Here is a 21,756-nt window from a genome sequence, read left to right as displayed (position 1 = left end):
GACTTTTTATTTGACGATAACCTGCCATAAAAATAAAAATGATAAAAGCATTTTTTTTGTTGTTGTGGTTCTTGTAGTTCGTCAGTGTCAGCGTGTTCATTAATTCTTCTGGAGAAAACACTATAATGAGTTTTTGCTGTCCACTTGAGCTATTTATTCAAATATATTCTGGAATATAGAAATTCATGCACATGGACCTCATCTGTATTTCCTGTGGCTTTTACAGGCCTTTTTCTTTTGTATATAGACATTTTCTTGAGTGTTCTTATTGCGTTATGTAGTTTTACTGTATAAAGATTTGTGGTTATAAGCCTGAGTACTGTGTTCAACCCCACAAGAACTGTCAAGGCATTCTGCCAAGAGATTGACTAACCACTGATTCATGTTTCAACAAATGGTTTTAAAGCGCAGCTTGTGTCTTAAAAGAGCACACAGCCACTGCAGATATAAGGCAAAGGGCATGACCTGTTATAGTGTCTGTGTCTTAGCTTGTAATGCCTTGGGATGCTTCATTGGTTGGCTGAAGAAAATGTTGAGAAGTGGCAGATCCAATTCATATAACTCACAGGGCTGGTTGGTCTGTAGTCTCCAGCTCTGAAGAAAAAGAAAGTCAAAGTGAGACTGACATCTCCATACATCACTGTCTGTAAGTACTTTCTGTGTTTCCATCTCGTTTCATTATCATTTACCTCTGCATTAAAATAGTAATAATTACTAAAAATAAATGTAAAAAAAATCAGGCCACAATTAACATGTCATACAAAAATGTAATATTTTCATTTTTAACTAGTAATATTAAATTTCATTTTATTATTTCCCAACCTCATTGTTTCACTCACCACTACTGCCCAGTTAATATTTCAGCTTCAGCACTTTCCAGTTGCTCATGTAGTGATGTGTTGTAGAAACTAAAGCTGCCACATGATCAACCTGAGAGCCAATCAGAGCAGAGGAGGCTACATGTCAAAGATGTTTAATGAGGAGGACTTTCACTCTGTAACACCAACGTAATATGTTTAATTCCACCAAATCTAAAAGAGTGAGACATCATCTTTCTAGTGGATCTCATTTGTCTTTAGCACTGATACTGGACAACTGAATGAACTTAACTATTAAGAACTGGACATGAATTGTGTACTATAAACTCATCCAACCACACAAGGATGAAAAAGAAATGTCTAGCATTGCATTCTATAACAGTTCTCATGATTTATTTAGCTGCTTGCAAAAAACAATTTTCTGTTCTTAAAATCACACACTAACAATCTAGGTAGTCTAACAATACCTAAACATTTTGATAAATGCAAGCAGAGTCAAAGTGTGTTCTTACCTTGGAAAACTCCTGATCCAAAAAGGAAGTTTTGTGTGGCACATGGTGCTGCAGGAGTTGGCTGTGTTGGGTTGCATATGCACTTTAGCAGGGGCCACATGTAGATATGTTGAGTCAACTAAGAAATGTATGTTGCCTGACTGGTTTTGATTGAACTGATTAGTTGGGTGCAGAAAAACTTGATATTTCAAGTAGATACACAAAACATTTTAGTTGAACTGACTGAGGAAATTCAGATAGCAAAAACCTCAAATCCTTTCTTACAGTGATTAAGCTATTCCCAGTGGAGATAAACAATATCAGGGGGAAAGCTTTTACTAACCACATAAGAGGATCATCTGAGAATTCATATAATAAAAAAAAGTATCACTGTCAGCCATATAAGGACGCATTAATTAATTCTTAATTCATTAAGGAAGTGAAAGAACTCAAACTCACTCAACAAAAGTGAGAAACCACAACCACAGTTTCGCCAGATCCATGTAGGAGAAAAACGCAGTGATAGAGGAAAACTCAGAATGAAAGGGAGAATGATCACATGGAGTCTATATGATTAACAAATCATTTACAAATCCTACCATTGTTACCCATATGAGAGTCTTCACTGCAACATACCACCACATGGCATCGGCATGATCACCAGTAGCAGGAGTAGGATGTAACAGTGGTGACGGAGACGGTGATCAGTGATATCAGCAACAAAGGAGCTCATGTGGACATGAGTAGGAAAAAGGCTCCAGGGATCACTCTTACCAGTCTTGGGGCCTGTGTGAGCGTCGTTAAGGGTTACTAGGTGCACATTGACAATAAACTGGTCAAAGAACACTGAGGCTACTCCACAGGGAGGGTCAGACTCAACTTTCTCAGGAGACTGAGGTACTTTAACATCTGCTGGACAATGTCATGGATGTTTTGTGAATCAGTGGTGACCAGTGCATTCCTGTACGCTGTTTGCATGTTCGGGCAGCAGGCTGAGAGTGGTGGACTCAAATAGACCCAACAAACCGATCCACTATTCCAGTAATGTTGTAGGGGTGGAGTTGGACTCTTTGAACACACTGTCAGAGAGGAGTATACCATCCTGGACAACTCCCTCAACCCACTACACAACTCATCCTACCTAAATGTACCACAGAACACTGCAGAAGTTGGTGTTGGTGTTGGTTTTCTCAACACTTCAGAGTTCAGACTCTTTTATTATTCATTTGTAACCATTTTACTTTCTGTATGTGAATACTTGTGCAATATTTGTTTTTTTATGCATCTTACATTATCTTTTTAATTTATGTATAAATTTAACATATTATTTTTTATTCTATTTGTATTTGTCAGGTTATGGGAGCTGCAGCAACAAAACTACTTCCTTGAAGGGTTAATAAAGTATTTATTTAATAAAGTATTCTGATTCTGATTGTGATCACCAAATCAATTAAAAAAAAGTCAATGTGAGCAATATGAAAAAAAAACTCCTGCCAAAAAATAAGAATAGTCACATGAGAGAGAAATGATGTCTCTCAAATTCAAACAGTAGAGAAACCATACTGGTGTGAGTGGTGGAAAAAACACATCAACATCTTCTCCAATCAGTCTTGGTACCTGCTGAACATCTGTTTTTCTGATGTTCGACATTTGAAATGATTTTGAATTGTATCATAAAGAAGCAGAAGATTTGAGACTTTAACTAAGAGCTCATTCATCATTGTATAGTAGAGCTATTATAATTTAGCTCCTTGTAGATGGAATTTAAATGCTCCACATTTTCTTTATGTGTTTCTGATCAAACAAGGATTTCATCAGCCGAGTTTCTGTGACATTCATCACATCTCAGTCTTGATTCTGACATGAGTTCACACTCAGAGATCATTTAAAAGAAGACCTGCTGGTGAAGCAGAGTTCATCCTCCTACTTCAAGAAAAACCCTCAAAGTCAGTGAACATGTGTGGAGGAGGAAACGACTGTACTTCATTCAAATGTCCTGCAGAGGGCAGTCCTGACTTAAAACTTCAACAAGAGGACAAGGAACTCATCAGCAAATATGTTTTAAAGAACATCTTAAAAAGAGAAATCTATGAAGACCCACTGTACATAAATCATTGAGGACTCCAGCAGGAGACAGAAGACTGCAGCCTCCAGAGGAGAGAGCGACAGGTTACTGTTGTAATTACAGGGTTAACGAGGAAATCACACACACACACCTTTACTCAGTGATAAATCACATGTTCAGACTGAGCTCCTGGAAACTGAGGAATCTGTTGAACTCACAGTAAAGTAGCTTCAGCTTCCTCGCTGCTTCACCCACCTGTGTGTGTGTGTGTGTGTGTGTGTGTGTGTGTGTGTGTGTGTGTGTGTGTCATCAGGATTGACAGGAAGATGAAGACGGTGGTGGTGTTTGTGATCCTGGCTCATGCTACTTATGTGAATGAAATGTAGTTTTTCATAATGTGACCTACACTCAGTCATGTGTGAAGTCAGACCCACAACATGCAGATTATTTCTGTTTGTCTTTGTGTGTCCTCTCAGTTTCCCAGCATGCACTGGCAGGTGTGGTTCAGGTGAATGAGGGGGCGGAGTCTGTCCTACTAACCTGGGTTTACCACCTGAAGAAGACCCCACAGTGATTTGGTCCCGGAACGATCTCAGTCCCAAATTAATCCACAAACGAGAAGAAAAAGATAAACTTGAAGGTCAGAACCAGGTTTACAGGGGGAGGACATCGATGACGCCTGATGCTCTGGACACTGGAGACTTCAGCCTCACTCTGAGAAAACCCCACCTCTCTGACAGCGGCAACTACACCTGCTCCATCACTGATGGAAGAAAAGAACAGAGAGTAACAGACGTACATCTACAGGTCAAAGGTCAGAAACAAACCTAAACATGAGTTCACTGTTTAAATATGTGGAGGAAGAAAAAGACTCAAGTGAAGCTTTGTGAGGTTTACCTTTCTGAAGAAGAACATTTGTAGTAGAACAACAGTGGAGGCAAAGAGCAGCACCTCATTCATTCATTCATTCATTCATTCATTCATTCTTGCCGCGAGATATGACAGAACCATATTAACTAAAAAACTGGAAAACGTGAAGGAAGGTGAGTCCTTCTCAGAGTGTTAGAGAAAAGTGTAGAGAAGAGTTGAAAGCATCAAAATCTAACTCAGGTTTTTTTGTGAACCATGAATGAAGTTGTAAAGCAGCAGTGTTTCCATATTATCAGGAACAATCTGAGGAGACATTCCTGGAAAGATGATGCGACGTGTTTCTGCTAAACACAACAGTTCAGTCTGAGATGTTTCAATAGATGCAAATATTTAATTACCATAGTTAAATTCAAATGAATCACACATTCTTTAAAAGTCTGTTCAGATTTCAGAGTCTTTAATATTCTTCTCAACATGTCAGCTGCTCAGAAAGCTCTGTGTTCTGCAGAGACGTTTCTTTAGCTGTAAAGACTGAAAGAGTAAAATGAGAAAAGTAAGAGTAAAATCATTTACTACGACCACCGTGTTACTGCTGCTTTAATCACTTCCTGAATTATGTTGACTTTTATGATGAACTCATCCAGAGAACTCAGTGAATGTAGAAGTCACCAACACACTGGTCATTTATCAACAATGATTCTATGGATCAGTCTGAAATATTCAGGGAGTAACAGAAGAAGAGGGAGCAGCCACAGTGAGCTGTTAGATGAAGAGCTGCAGACTGAACACCTCCAGCTTCTCATCCAGGAAACAAACACCTGCCTCTACAGTTTATCTGCTTTATTGTCCTCTCAGACCAGCAGGTGGAGGTGGAGGTGCAGGAAGGGGCGGAGTCTGTTATCCTGACATACAGGGCTGGACTGGGAGACTTTAACCAGGCCACCCTGGCCTTCAAAACAAATATGCACTCCAACATAGACATAATAGTTACTACAACACTCACCCTAATGTAAGTCCACATAAGGGACCTATTGTATAATCTAAGGGGTAACACTTTACTTGAATATGTGTTCATAAGACTGACATAACACTGTCAATACCATGAAATGACACCTGTCATAAACCTCAATGAACATTTATGACAGACCCCAACTGTGTTTCCTTCATAATGTGTTTTGGTTGGGTCAGCATGTGTAACTGGGACTCTCATCTCCATGCCAACACGTTTTAACTTTCACAGTTCACTTGTTGATACGCTGCCAGTGGTAAAAATGTATTCCAATAGGATGGACTGAATACACCTGCAATACGTGTTTGTTTGTTTTTGTTTTTGATTTCTGAAATGAAATCCGGGGATATTTACAACTCTGAGATAAAAGAGAATTAAATTTTATTAAGATGAAATGAAGACAGAGGAATAATTACGTTTTAATTACGATGGTCAGGTCATCTAAAATGAAGACTGTCCCCAGTGTGTGACATCTGATCATCTTCACCGGAGGATGTGGCTGCCATGATTTGTGTCAAAGTTCAAAGTATTTCTCTCATTAACCAGTGTTTGACAGTGACACATTTCAAATGTAACATAGTTTTTCATTATATATAACTATATCTTCGTTTTTTGTCGCGGCCCATGAGCCAGGTCGTAACAGTCATTCTTCACCCTTCAGATTCTTTTATAATTTATTTGGAACCTTTTTACCTATATTGTTAATACTTGCACAATATTTCGTTTGCATCTTACATCTTATTTTTGTTTTGTTTTTCTAAATATCTTATATATTACTTTTTATTGTATTTGACTCACATTGCAACACTTCACGGGAGCAACAGGAACCAAACAGTTTAATTGATTAGTAAAGTATTTTTATTCTTATTGTGATCACCATAACAATTACAATGGGAAAAATATTATTGGGAGCAATATAAAAAAAAACCTTTTGCATCATCAGACGTGCCTGAAAATGAATAGTACAGCATCGTCACACTTCAGATTTCTACCATAGTATAGTACAGTAGAGCAACGGTTCAGCAACAAACACATTAAACCAATGACTCCCTCCTACATCAGCTTTGGGTCAATAAAAAGTCTGATATGGTTGTGACACCATGTAAATTTGTCATGTGTCTCTCTTGTCTGTCTCTGTACCTATCGATTTACTCATGAGACATTTTCCTGTGCTGCGACAACGGACAAACATTTCAGTACGTCCACTTCAAGTGATGCTAAGCCCTAACCGGATAAACTGTTAAAATATGACGACAGTTATCTTGAGCTTACATTTAGAGAGAGGAGCGAGGGAAGACCAAAATGTGTTGCGTGCCTTCAGGTGCTAGCAAAAGAAGCCCTGAAGCTAGCCAAGCTAAAACGACACTCTTAACACCCCCACTTGTACTCAGGTTGCTGAAATCTAAACCAAAAATTACACACAATAAAATACAGCACAGACACAACTTCTTCCACTCTTTTAGACACCAAACATAACACACGCAAACTTTTTCAGTTTTAATTTAGTGGCAGGTTGAGGTCATAACGTCTGCAACCATCTCCTCAGTAGTGCAATATACCAGAGTCACTTTCCCCTTGTTTACAATGGACCTTATAAAGTGGTACTTAATGTACTCGTGTTTGCACCTTTGTCTGCTTACAGGGTTTGTGGCTAAGGCAACCGTTCCCTGGTTGTCATCATACACTACTGTTTATGTGTATTTGTAATCATCAACACTTTCCACTAGCTGATCTAGGTATATACGCTCTTGCATAGTAGAGGCCAGAGCCATATATTCTGCCTCACAGGTTGAGAGCGCTACTGTAAGTTGTTTCTTAGTGTTCCATGAAACTAAAGAACTGTTCTCACTTAGGCTTACACAGTAACCTGTGGTGCTACATCTGTCAGTGGTATCAATTGCCCAGTTAGCATCACTATAGGCTACTAGGCCTAACTCCTTACTGTCGTTTCTCCGGAAACACAACTCCTTGTTTGTAGTGCCTCTGAGGTACCTTAATACCTGCTTCACAGTTACCCAGTGTTCCTCTCTTGGTTCACAAAAACATTGTGATAGCTTGCTCACCACAAAGCTTAAGTCTGTATGTAACAACATATGTACATGTTGTTAAATATATAAGGCTGCCTACAGCCTCTCTATACATCTTAACATCACACATTTTAACAGCATCTTCTGTGTAACACAGTTTTTGATCACAGGGAGTTTCCCTAGGTTTACAGTTTTGCATATTAAACCTCTCAAATATCCTGTGGACATATGCTTCTTGTGACATCTTTACATATCCATCAGACTGAGTGAAATTGATTCCAAGAAAATGCTTAAGTCTACCTAAATCTTTCATTTTAAATCGTTCTGAAAGCATCTCCTTTACATCCTTCATTACTTTTTCATTGCTGGCTGCAATTATCAAATCGTCCACCCAGATTATCATAATTATCTTTCCATGTTTTGTCTCCTTGGTATAAACACAGTGATCTGCTGGGTTTTGTGTGAAATAATTTCAGTTAGACAGTCATGTAAAATCCTGTTCCAGTTTCGGCCAGATTGCTTTAGACCATACAAAGATTTTTCCAGCTTACACACCCGACCTTCCCCTTCTTCATACCCTTCTGGTTGGTCTGTGGAGATCTCATAGTCAATGGGAGCGTGTAAATAAGCTGTTTTTACATCCATTTGGTGGAGTAACAGGTTCTCATGCGCTGCTTTTTGTAGCAATACCCTTACACTTGTCAAATTGGCTGTTGGAGAGAAAGTTTCACCATAATCAATTCTCATCTCCTGACTGTAACCCTTTGCTACAAACCTTGCTTTGTACTTGTCTTTACCCTCCATGTCACTCTTGACAGAATAAACCCATTTACATCCCACTGTTTTCTTGCCCTTTGGCAGAGTAGTCAGAGTAAATATGCTGTTTTCTTTTAATGACTGGATTTCTTCATCCATAGTTTTAACCCACTGTTTTGAGTTAGCTGACTCCATAGCTTCCTTAAATGTATGTGGAACACCACACATTGCTCTGTAACAGTAATCAACGGTAGTATGAATCTCATCACTGTCACTGTGGCAAGTCACAAAATCCTTTAAATGACTTGGTTTTCTCCTCTCTCTTTTAGGATACCTCCCACCGGCATATTCATTATTTTCTCACTTGACTCTTCTGTATCACACTCATCAGATGTACCACCTTGTGGACTTTTGTTTCTTACCTTCAGCTCCCAAGACTTCCTGTGTGACTATGTCAGCCCTTGGCTGTCCCACTCTGTCATCATCGTTTGGTTCTGTCCCGACTGTGTGTTTGCTTTTCCACCTTTACCTTGTTCACAAATTTAACAAGTCTGTGTTTTTGAATCTCTTCACTTGCAGGATGATAAATCAAATAAGCGGGGCTGTTCTTGTCATATCTGACAAAAAGTCCCTGGTCACATTTGGAATCAAGCTTTCCCTTATTCTGTTTGTATGTGTAACATACAGATCCAAATTTCTGCGTTTTGGACAAATTGGGCATTTTGTTTGTCAGCATCTGGTGGGACGTCTTCCCTGTTTGCTTATTAAAGCATCTGTTGCTTACTATGGCTGCCGTTTGTACAGCGTAGTTTGGGTAGCTCACTTTCAATTAGCATACATCTTCCCATTTCAAAAACGGTACGCCAGCCCCTCTCAGCTGTACCGTTTTGGTGAGGTGAATACGGGGCTGATGTCTCGTGCTTAATACCATTCTTCCTTAACAAGGTCTGGAAGTCCCTGGACATAAACTCTGTGCCATTGTCGGACCTGATACACTTTACCTTCAGTGAATGACTGCACATATTGTACCCATCAATTGACTCATTAGCTACTGGACCTGCTAGGTCTGTATGCACCGTTTGTAAGGGAGCCTCTGCTCTTGTATCAGGGTCTCTACTTCGGGTTTGTACAAACTTTCCCTGAATACATACCTCACACTCTTGATCAGGTTTAATAATCTTGGCCTTAATCTGCATACCATTAACCACATTTTGTAATCTCAGTACATCCTCGTAGTAGCAGTGGCCTAATATTTCATGCCATGTCTGCATGTCGTGACAAGTATTACACGTATCACTGTCCTCAATATCAGTTTGCAAATAATACAATTTGCCGTACACATGAATGTCAAACCTGGTACCGTCTTCTTGTGTCAATATGTCCTGTCCTTGATTAAATGTGACCGTTGCTCCAGATGCGGTGGCTGACTCCACTGAGAAAATGTCTTGGGGATAAGATGGTATAAACAGCGCGTCCCTCAGTGTTGCTCTGCGTCGTTGTCCCGTACCGTCTACCAGGAACACCTCTGCATTCCCCTTTCGTTGAGCGACGCCTCTGCACAAGGTGAAGTCTGCCACCTCCACACAGTGCGTCTCCGAATTGAACGTGTCGTCGAAACTTTTAAACTTCGCTATATCGGTAACGATGTGGGAAGTAGCTCCAGTGTCAACCATCAAGCCCTTCTCCTTAGTACTGCGCGCTAGCTGCGGCTGAATCCTGATGTATGCATCCTGGATCCTGAAGGCATAATATCTGCGACTTTCCTCGCCACATCTTCTTTATCTTTAAATCTACAAGTGGTATCGTTGTGGGTGTCTCTTTTACAATGACTGCACCACGTCTTTCGCCGGCATGCTTTCGCTCGGTGACCCTTCATGCGACACGTGAAACACACAATGTCCGCATCCTCATTGCTCCTGTCCCGTGCACTTGATTTGGCGGGCCTCCGCTCGGCTATCGCTACTGTCTTCATCACGTTGTCACTGGACTCTGCAGTTAGTTTCTCTGTGGCTTCAAAACTACGCAGTTTTGTTTTGAATTCTGCAAATGTTATATTGTCCTCATTATGTGCTACTTGTATTGCAAACGGCCTAAAACTTTCGGGCAGCCCGTTTAATACCATATCAATCAGCAGGCCATCTCCTAATGTTTCACCTGAGTCTGCTCTGATGATTTAGTCTGTAACGGTCTCGCTGCTCGTCTTCTGAAGCGATGTCAGCATGGTGTACAGGTTAATAATGAGGGGCTTCCCCTTCCCGGCATAGTACTCCTCAATATTTTTAGTGCCTTTCTTGCATTGTCAGGTGCATCTCTCACAATTAACTGGAGGTTTTTATCATCCAAAAGTTGAATCAACTCGGCATACGCATCAGCATTCTTCTTACCGCCTGCCGCTGCCTCATTTTCGCCGTTGGGTTCTCTCAGAACCGTATTCTTTAATACAAATAAATGCAAATGTCCCAGCACTTTAGTCTCCCACAGTTCAGACTTGGTTTCATCTCCGTCGAACATGAGTCAAGGAAGCCTGCTTCTTCCTCGTGGGTCCATGATGCTATCTGTTAGCACGCTGTCCGTCGCGAAAAAAAAAAAAAAAAAACTCTTCCCGAGTTGCTCCTGGGCCCATAACCGGTTGGGCTACGCGGCTTCACCAGCGTTGATTTCGGGGAATAATCTTGCAGAGGCAATACATTTCTTTAGCCCTTTTGGCATTTTTTTTTGAGACTCAACATGACCATACATTTTTCTCACGTCATGGAGGGAATGAACTCTCACCTCACTGGTTGAGCAAACTTGGGTGTGGCTTAAACAAAATAAGAAGGCACAGCTTGAGTTGCGCCTCACTGTGGTGAAAACAAAATACTGCACTCCATTGAAACAGCAGTACAATCACATGTCACATAACAACTGAGTACACTCTATAATAGATGTCTCTTAACAGAGGGAACTAATGTACTTCAGTCAAATGTCCTGCAGAGGGCAGTCCTGACTTAAACCTTCAACAAGACAGAAGCCAACATGAGTTTTTTTTGTTTTTATTTGTTACTTGATGTGTTGATGAAACCAAGACAGAAGGCACCAATCAGCAAATGTGTTTGGATTCAATTTAATTGTGGAGAAATGGAACGTTTTTACAGTTTCTACATTGACTTCATCTGTTGTTGGACGGTTTCTGGTGTCGGTTATCATCTCTGACTCTAGTTTTTCTGTTGTGTCCTGTCATATTGGTTCTAGTTGGACCTCAGTCTACAAAATAGGTTGGTCTGAGAGATCACTGTAATTGGATGATGAGCTCAGAGAACCAGAGCCAGAAACATGATGATCTAGAAGGAATAAAGACCAACTGATCAGCTGATTCAGGAGAAGACAGCTCTGCACCACAACATGTAGCTTCCTAGACTCCAAGCTAATAGTAGCTCTTCATATTTCCCTAACCTCTTAGCTAACAGTAGCTCTTCCAAGCCCCCTAGCATCTTAGCTAATAGGAGCACTAGCTTACTGGCCTCCAAGCTAACAGAAGATCTCCCTAGCTTCCTTGCATCTTAGCTAATAGGCGCACTTCCTAGCTTACTGGCCTCCAAGCTAACAGTAGATAGACAAAGTTTCTTATTAATATCATGTGAATTATGTTCCATATATACAGTATGTCCCATTTATTATTGATGTCACATATAGAAAACTAACTACTAATAATCTTATTAATGAAATGAATGTGATCGGGACAGAATAACGAGTTGAACATGGTTCATTGTTTTGAGAACACAGTTAGATTAAGGATTTATTTTCACTGTCTCCATCTCATGAAGAGTTCAGGTGTCATGATGTCATGAACACGCCCCCTGTCTCAGTGTGATCACATACATAGTGATCACATACATAGTTATTATTATTATATGAGGTTGATGCAGTTATATTCTTGCAGCTGAAAATTTTATTACTTCAGTGCATGAGTGTGACCATCACTAGCCTCCCTGGGAACTATTCTGTTGATCTTTTTTAAGTGTAGTAACCTCGTGTGGCAGGGAGGGCAGAGCTAGACCTCAGTGAATAGAAGGGGAGAACAAAGGAAAGAAAAGATGTGAAAGGATGGACAGAGAAAGAGAGACATGTGGCGCTGGTAGGAACTGGTGGTGTGTAGGGTTCTGTGCTTCCCAAATCACCTCACTCAGGTTTGACTGGGTACAGGGAGGTGCTGGGTAGATCTCTGGAGAGATGAGAGAGTCCAGCGGGGTAAGGGTGTCCCGATAAAAGGAGAAAAGTCTGCCATAGGGCAGATAGAGTGGAAACAATAATCCAGCCCTTAATAGCCGGGACTCATCAATTCTTCTTGATGTGATCCAGGATGGGCTGGCAGGTGACAACACACATGCATGTGGGCATTCCCTAAATATGAGTGAGACCATTACCAGGGCCCAGAGTCAGGTCAGAAGCCCCAGCCCCAAAGAACCCCCACCCCAGTGTGAGGCACATGGGTAACAAGACCAGAGAACCACTGTAGCCACAGGGCATGCCACACCCCAGCACACATGGGGAGTGACGACACCAGTGTGACATCATCAATGCCGTCCTGACCTCGACGTCCAATCCTACGCTCTGCCTTCAGCAACACCTGAACACACACACATTGTTTGTGAGGCTTATGATGATGACAGGTGTGTGTGTCTCACCCTGCCCACCTGTTCAGAGAGTGCGTTGACAAGGTTTACATATCTGTTTCAATGTTTGCCTGTAGTTGTTCCCAAATCCCTTTTTTGGGAAGCGATCAAAGAAAGATGGAGGCATGGGACTCCCTAATATGCACCGCTGATGGAGACAAAGTCACAGATCCATCTGTATTTAATCAAACTGTTTTCAGACACAGACATGAATCCAAACAGTTCTTATGTATCAGCTTCAGTTACATCATGTGGTTCCAGAGCAATAACTCTTATCTCTGTTCAAACTTCCTGGTTCAGACTCCAACTCCTGCAAACAGACTCAGACAAGTCTCAGCTGAATTTGTCAGACACCAGGAAGCCGTTTGAGACAGAAACTCTAATCTATATGCTTTTTAAGGGCTGCAGCCTCACCTGTGGTTAATCATTCTTCTTCTTTTTTTCACGAAGGAAAGCCAACTCTGCCTGGATTCCCTTCTGATCAAACATTTAGAGGGCGCTGTTTTACACGTCGTACAATCCTCAATAAGTAGAGAAGAGAAATAAGGAAGATACGAAGTGGCACAACAGAGAATTGTTGAAACTGTCTTTTTATTTAATTCCAGCTACAGTCTGATAATAAAAGAGGAAACGTGGCCTCCAGGAGAAAACGCCACCATCAGACATAGAGACTCATAGTCCCGGATCAGATGAAAGGTCAGTGGGAGTGACGGAGGTACGGGCGGTACTCACATCATAAAAAAATCAAGTCCATAAATGTGATAAGAATAAAAGGAAAGCTGTGTCACTGATAATGATCCACGACAACAGCAACATATCTCACCTGTCACCTGATATTTGTAGATAATTTCAGCTTTAGTTTCCAAACCTACCCCCTGTAGACTTTAGCTCATGGAAGTCAGCTCTGGTAGTGGCTGATGAAGAGAAACTCAAGCTTCCTGTTTCTTTACACTTTCACTCCAGTGGAAACAGTTTGAGTCAAAGACGAGAGGAGGAAAGTCAGAAGAGGCTGTTCATGATCTGAAGAAGAGTCCAAACTCGTGGAGTTCTTGGAGTTCTGACATCAAGATGAAGACATTGGTGGTGTTTGTGATCCTGGTTTATGGTGAGATATCTTCTTCCTGGATCTGATCATTGCTTCAGTCTCACATCATTTCTCTCATGTCTACAGGCCTACGGTGAAATACATTTTCTTCAACGTAATTTTGATCAGCAATACTCTAAAGCACTATCATGGGCTATCCTTGTGGTGGTAGTTCTGGATTTCTTAATGTAAAAGTCATACTTATGAAAATCAGAATCACAATGACTTGAAACTTACCTCTGGGAAATTTTGAAGGGGCTACGGGAGCTAATGCCGGAGGTACCGTCTCTGTCAACATGGGAGTTAGCACACTTTGCCTACATTTAGCACAATTAGCTTACAGTTAGCATAGTTAGCCTACATTTAACACAGTTAACCCACATGTCGCACAGTTAGCATACGGTTAGGGAGTAATGCACGTTTCACGCGCATGTTTGTACATCTTACTACTCTTCCTGTACGTATTTGTAACTGTAATAACACTGTGTGTTTGTGTGTGGATGTGTGTGGTGCGCTTGCGCGCACCTGTGTGTGTGTGTGACTCTAATAACCTGTTACCTGTGTTTATGTGTGTGGCGCACAATTACCTGTGTTGTGAGTGTGTGTGTGTGGGTGAGGAGAGTGATGAGGGCGGGCTTGTGCGTGCATGTGTGTGTAGCTGTAATCACAAAATTACCTGTGTAGTGTGTATGTGGTGTTGTAAGTTAGCACAGTTAGCTTACGGTTAGCACAGTTGTGACAGATGTGTGTGTGACAGATTAATGTGCACTTTTGCACGCATGTTTGTGTATCCTACTATTCCTTTCGCACTTCCTGTGTGTCTATCTGTCATTACAAAGTTACCTGTGTGGGTGGGGAGGTGTGTGTGTGTTGGTGTGTGTTGCTGTAACATAAATGTGTGGGACACAGGGATCAGCTACATTAACAGCAGAGACAGCTGATTAATGAACTGGTCTCAGCTGTGGCCCAGGCCTGAGGGTCAGGGGTTGCCGTGGCAACTCACAGTGGTCGTCAATGACGACGGAAGCGCGCGGAGCCGGGACACAGAAAAGAGAGAGATTTCCCCCCTTTTCACTGGGTGTAGCAGAAATATTCAGTTTATTCATGAAATTCATCAAATCTTTTATGTCAACATCTGTCAATCAGCTGGTTGCTTGTGTTCAGTGTAGTGTGTCTGCTTTGTTTCTTCTTTATTTTTTTCTCAAACTCAGATTCAGTTGATGATAAGAAAACAACTTAAATATGCAGCTTCATAAGAACTTCAGAAACATCCTGGAAATGAAACCATGAATTGTTTAGCTGACATGGATGGACATTGTGCTCTGGTTCACTGAAATCTAAAATGTTACAGGACTGGAGTAGAGGACAGACCTGATCAACACAATCTTACAAATATCATTACTCTGTGTGGACTCCAGGAAGATTAGCTGTTCATGGGCAGCAGCTAATGGGGATCCCAATAAATACAATAAACAATAAAGTCATTACTACGAGCAAGAGAGGAAGTTTTTCAGCCAAATCTATAAAAAACTGTAAACACCTTCAATAATCTGTTCTTTGCCTCCAGTCTAAATAAAATGTAGTTCTTACTGACTGACTCATAGTTAAACTGGTTTCTCTGGTCCCTGTAGATAATGTGACCTACACTCAGTCATGTGTGAAGTCAGACCCACAGCATGCAGATTATTACCATCTCTCTTTGTGTGTCCTCTCAGTTTCCCAGCATGCTCTGGCAGGTGTGGTGCAGGTGAATGAGGGGGCGGAGTCTGTCCTGATAACCTGTCAGTACTTGGGTTTTTTTCCTGAGAACCCCACAGTGATTTGGTCCCGGAAAAATCTCAGTCCCAAATTAATCCACAAACGAGGAGAAACAGATGAACTTGAGGGTCAGAACCAGGTTTACAGGGGGAGGACATCGATGACGCCTGATGCTCTGGACACTGGAGACTTCAGCCTCACTCTGAGAAAACCCCACCTCTCTGACAGCGGCAACTACACCTGCTCCATCAGTGATGGAAGAAAAGAACTGAGAGTGTCAGACGTACATCTACAGGTCAAAGGTCAGAAACAAACCTCAACATGAGTTCACTGTTCAAATATGTGGAGGAAGAAATAGAACAGAAACAGAATATTAGTGAGGTTTAACTTTCTGTAGCAGAACATTTGACAAACAGCAGTGGAGACAAGAACAGCAGGTCATTCATTCATACATACATGCAAAAGACAATGTGTTGTATTTCTGCTAATGTGATAAAATGTTTCTAATTATTGCTGTCAATATATTCTCAACATCCCATATCAACATGTCAGCTGGTCAGAAAGCTCTGTGCTCTGCAGAGAAGTCTCAGCTTTCAGCCTTGTTCTTGATCCAGTGGTAACTCTGTTCATATCCACAGCAAATGTAGATAACTTCGGTATTACATAGCTCACTCACACCTGGATGGTGGTGGAGGCTCAGTGAGAATCACTCTCTTTGATTTCTCCAGTACCTTCAACACCATCCAGTCTTTGTTGCTGGGTGGGAAGCTGTGTTCGATGGGTGTTGGTGCATCCACTGTCTCCTGGATCACTGACTCCCTGACAGACAGTGAGGGTCATGTCCTGTCTGATGTGGTGGTGAGTGGTGTGGAAGCCCCACAGGGGACCGTTCCTGTTCACCTCATACACCACTGACTTTCAGCACAACTCAGAGTCATGTCACGTCCAGAAATTTTCTGATGACTCTGCAGTTGTGGGGTGTATAAGCGGTGGACGAGGACTGGTGGGTGAGTATAAAGGACTGACAGATTTGTGGAGTGCTGCTGCTGCCTAACGTGGACAAGACCAAAGAGATGGTGACTGACTTCAGGAGGAAGGGAACAGCTCCTCAGCCCCTCAGCATCCTGGGCAGGGATGTGGAGGTGGTGGAGGAGAACAGATACCTGGGAGTGACCATCGACAACAGACTGAAATGGAGGACCAACAGTAGAGCTGTGTCCTAGAAGGCCTGCAGAGACTCTACTTCCTGAGGAAGCTGAGATCCTTCAACGTGTGCAGTAAGATACTGGAGATCTTCTACCAGTCTGTTGTGGCCAGAACCCTTTTCTCTGCTGTGGTCTGCTGGGGGAACAGCAACACACTGAATAAACTGATCATGAAGGCTGGCTCTGTCTTTGGCTGGGAGAGGAGGACACTTAACAGACTGATATCAGTCATGGATAATCCTGACCTCCCCCTCCACCAGATGATTGACAGACAATGGAGCTCCTTCTTCAAGAAACTTAGACAACTTAGACTGTTGTCTCAAAGAACGCTACAAGAAATCTTTCCTGCCTCAATCCAAACGCCTGTTCAACTCCTCATCAGTATTTGACAGATATCACACATACTTTCTTTTTCCTTCTTGCATTCACTTACTTCAATTAACTTATTCATTAGATTGTGTTATCCATCTATCTATCTATCTATCTAATAGAGAGGAGCCTTTGACAGGATGTTGAAGATGAACTAATCGCCCAAAAATCCATTCCCTTACCAATTACTGCTCCTTTTACTCTGATTGAGTTGGTGGTCTTCTTCTTTTGTGAGTTTTGGTGCTACAGGGTGTATTAATGCTCTCTACAGACTAAAGTTATTTACTATGACCACAATGTTACTACTGCTGTAACCATTTCCTGATTTGACTTTTGTGATGAACTAATCCAAGAAAACTCAGTGTGCTTCTCAGCAAATGTAGAACTCACCAACACAATGGTCATTTATCAACACTGATTCTGTGGATCAGTTTGAAATATTCAGGGAGTAATAGAAGAAGAGGGAGCAGCCACAGTGAGCTGTTAGATAAAGAGCTGCAGACTGAACACCTCCAGCTTCTCATCCAGGAAACAAACACCTGCCTCTACAGTTTATCTGCTTTATTGTCCTCTCAGACCAGCAGGTGGAGGTGGAGGTGGAGGAAGGGGCGGAGTCTGTCATCCTGCCATGTAAAACAAACACTGTCCTGCCTGAGGACACCACAGTGGAGTGGACTCGCTCTGAACCAGAACTCATCATGGTCCATGTGTATCGAGATGGAAGAAACCAACTCAATAAACAGGATATGTTTTACAAAGACAGAACAAAGATGAATGAAGACCTGCTGAAAACTGGAGACCTCAGTCTGACCCTGAAATACCCCACAGAGAGAGACTCTGGATCATACATCTGCACCGTCTACAGAGGCCAAGACATCCTGAGAGAGAAAGTAGTGCTGCACCACCTAAAAGGTACTGGACGGACTTAGATACAGGTCAGAGGTTTAGATACAGGTCAGAGGTCAGAGGTCATGATGTTCTTTATGTTTCTCCACAGCACCACCTCCGGTCTGGCCTAAAGTTCTTGTGGGTCTACTGGTTGTTGTTGTAGTTCTTGGTGTCGTTGGGGGTCTTTTGTTTCATTTTCGACACTACTTCATGCCAGGTGAGTCTCTACTACTACACTACCGATAATGCTGATGGTAACATCTGTCCTTGTTCAGATTCAAACAGCTGCTACAGAGAGATGAAGAGAAAGTTCCAGGTTTAGTTCCAGAATCAGAAACTCTTCATCAAACCAGGAGCTTTGACTAGTTACCAAGGAATGAGTCAGGAACACATCAGGAACAAACACAGACACAATCCAGCTCTAATCAGAAGCTCCTGACGTCCTCAATCAGGACCTGAGCTGGATTTGAGAAGCTCTGAGCTCATGAGTCCAGGTCTCTCCCAGTCCCAGTAGAACCAGAGCAGAGGGTTAGGGTTCTTCCTCATCCATTCATCTGATTGGTTCCTCATTAGTTCCTGACTTCTTCTTTGGTAACTGAAGAAGAAAACTGGTGTTCAGTCTCAAACTAGTTTCCAGTGGTTTGTGTCAGAGGTGAGACAGACGTCAGGTGAGCTCAGCCACCTGGTTGATCCACATCCTCCAACAAACTGGACACTGAGAGTCCTTCACCAACATGAGACACAGAGACAAGGACGGACAGAGACGTCCTGTTACCATCAGAGCTGCTGCTGCTGCTGCTGCTACTGCTGCTGTCTCTACAGCTGATGGTGTGATGTGTTGTCCTCTCAGAATACCAGGTGGAGGTGGATTCAGGGGTGAAGTCTGTCCAGCTGCCCTGCAAAACCACAACTCACCTTCCTAAAGATGCTAGAGTGGTGTGGAAGGAAACACACAGGAATATCCATGAGTATCAGAATGGCTCTGATTATTTTGAAGAACAATACGACATTTACAGAAACAGAACAAAAATGAACAAAGACCTGCTGAAAACTGGAGACCTCAGTCTGACCCTGAAATACCCCACAGACAAAGACACCAACACCTACACCTGCACCGTCTACAACAAGGAAGGAAACATCCTGATGAAGAAAAAAGTGAAGCTCAATGTCAGAGGTCAGTACTGTAGATACAGGTCAGCGACATGTTAAAGTCTGAATCATTTCCCAGTGATGACTCAGAGAAACCTCACCATTGGTGTAACTAAACATGGAAGAATTTCCTATAGAGTGGTTTGTGACACAACAGAAACACCAGTGATGAAGCGCAGTCCTGTTTCAACTATGAGCTGAAAGTTAGTGGATAAGCAAGCATCAAAAGGATGAACTTCTGACTGAATCCACAAGGAAGTTTTATCTTCTCTCAGACACTGTTTGGAACATGTCTCTGGATTTGATTGACACTTGAACTTCAGGAACTCAAATGTTCCTGAAAGAGTACAGAGAGCTTTTCCATCTCCTACTATTCTCAGATCGGATCCAGCGGCAGTGAGGTTTCAGAAGATCTGATTGTTTGTTTGGATCCATGTTCTCACTAAACGGTCTCAGACTTTGATTTGTCATGACCCGGTTCTTCTTCTTATTAAGCTTAATTAAATATGTACCTTGAGGGATGTGATAATCAGTGTCTCCAAGGCTCAGACACATGTGTTGCAGTTCATTAAGCGATTTGGTCAAAGCATGGTTTTGTCACATGACTGGTGTCATTTGAAGCAGTTCAAGTATTTCAGTGTGTCATATTGATCACTTGGTGTGTGTGAGTTGCTTTGAAAGTTAGAAGTGTTGTATCAGATTGTGCATTTTATGGAGAGTCCTTGTAGGTAGATATTTAAATAGAGAAACTTATAAATTAGTTGCGTAGTTAGATAAAATTTGAATTTGTGCCTGTCCCAGGTGGAAAAATTACATCAGTCTGTATTTGATGAACACATCTCATAAATGTAGCAGCACCATATATATATATATATATATATATATATATACACACACACATACACATTCACACACATACACACACACACACACACATATATTCTCAATAATAATAATATTAATAACTAGAAAATCGCCTCTGGGAAACTTTGAAAGGGCTACGGGGGGCTGCTGCCGGGGGTACCGTCTCTGTCAACATGAGATGGTAGTGATCTGTTGGGACAGTTGGTTCTATGAGGTCTTTCAGATATGATGGAGCTAGGCCTTTCAGGGCCTTGTATGTAAGGAGGAGGATTTTAAATTCAATTCTAGATTTTAAAGGGAGCCAATGAAGAGAAGTGAATACTGGAGTAATATGATCTCTCTTGCTAATTCCTGTCAGTGCTCTTGCTGCAGCGTTTTGAATCAGTTGGAGGCTTTTAAAGAGTATTTGGAGCCAGACAGTAGCGAGTTACAATAATCCAGCCTGGAAGACACAAATGCATCAATTATTTTTTCCGCATCACTCTGAGAAAGGATGCTCCTAATGTTGATGATATTACGAAGGTGAAAGAAAGCAGTCCTGGTCACCTGCTTTATGTGAGAATTAAAGGACATATCCTGGTCAAATATAACACCAAGGTTTTTCACAGTAGTACTGGAGGCCAAGGTAACACCATCCAACAAAAGCAGGTGATTAGATAATGAATCTCTCACATGTTTAGAGCCAAATACAATAACTTCTGTTTTATCTGAGTTTAAAAGTAGAAAATTACAGGTCATCCAAGCCTTTATGTCTTTAAGGCACTTGGAGTTTAACCAGCTGATTAGTTTCATCTGGTTTCATGGATAAATATAGCTGGGTATCATCTGCATAGCAATGGAAGTTTATGCCGTGCTTTCTAATAATATTGCCTAAGGGAAGCATGTATAAAGTGAATAATATTGGTCCTAGCACAGAACCCGGACGAACTCCATAGCAATTGTTGTTTACATGGACAAACTGGAATCTGTCTGACAGATATGATTAAAACCAGTCTAGTGCAGTTCCTGTAATCTTGATCACACTTTCAAGTCTCTGTAGTAGAATACTGTGATCAATAGTGTCAAATGCAGCACTGAGATCTAGCAGGACAAGTATAGAGACAAGTCCATCGTCTGAAGCCATGAGGAGATCATTGGTAACTTTAACCAGAGCCGTTTCTGTACTATGATGAGCTCTAAAACCTGACTGAAACTCTTCAAACAAACCATTCCTGTTTAAATGATCAACCAATTGATTGGCAACAACAAAAAATCTTTACATTACAGTCAATGGAGAAGAGACTGCTATGTGACCGTGAACAAAGGCTCACAGTTTAAATTCTGTGCTTTGCTGAGCACATTGTAAGAGACCGAACAAGTTTGTCTACAACTGTGCAAAAAATCTTCTGTCGAGTGTGTAAATTGTGGCCAGGACAAGCGTGGGAAGAGAAAAAATTCAGAAACCTTCCTCCTTCTTGTGTAATACACACCCATTGTCATCAGCAGCTCCACACTGACACATTACTGTGAAGCACATGGACAAACGATCAGCCATCAAGACTCTGATCATCTGCAACACCTTTCTAGACCTCTGTCCTGTCCCCTTCTGCTCTCATCTGGTTCTGTCCTTCAACTTTCTCTACAATCATTCAATAAACTCATGAAAACCTGCTGCTGCTGCTGTCTCTGCAGCTGATGATGTGATGTGTTGTCCTCTCAGTCCTCCAGGTGAAGGTGGATTCAGGGATAGAGTCTGTCAAGCTGTCCTTCAG

Source organism: Mugil cephalus, chromosome 1, assembly GCF_022458985.1.
Source record: "Mugil cephalus isolate CIBA_MC_2020 chromosome 1, CIBA_Mcephalus_1.1, whole genome shotgun sequence".
NCBI classification, from domain to species: Eukaryota; Metazoa; Chordata; class Actinopteri; order Mugiliformes; family Mugilidae; genus Mugil; species Mugil cephalus.
The sequence above is the reverse complement of the archived record's forward strand: the minus strand, read 5'-3'. Positions refer to the sequence as shown.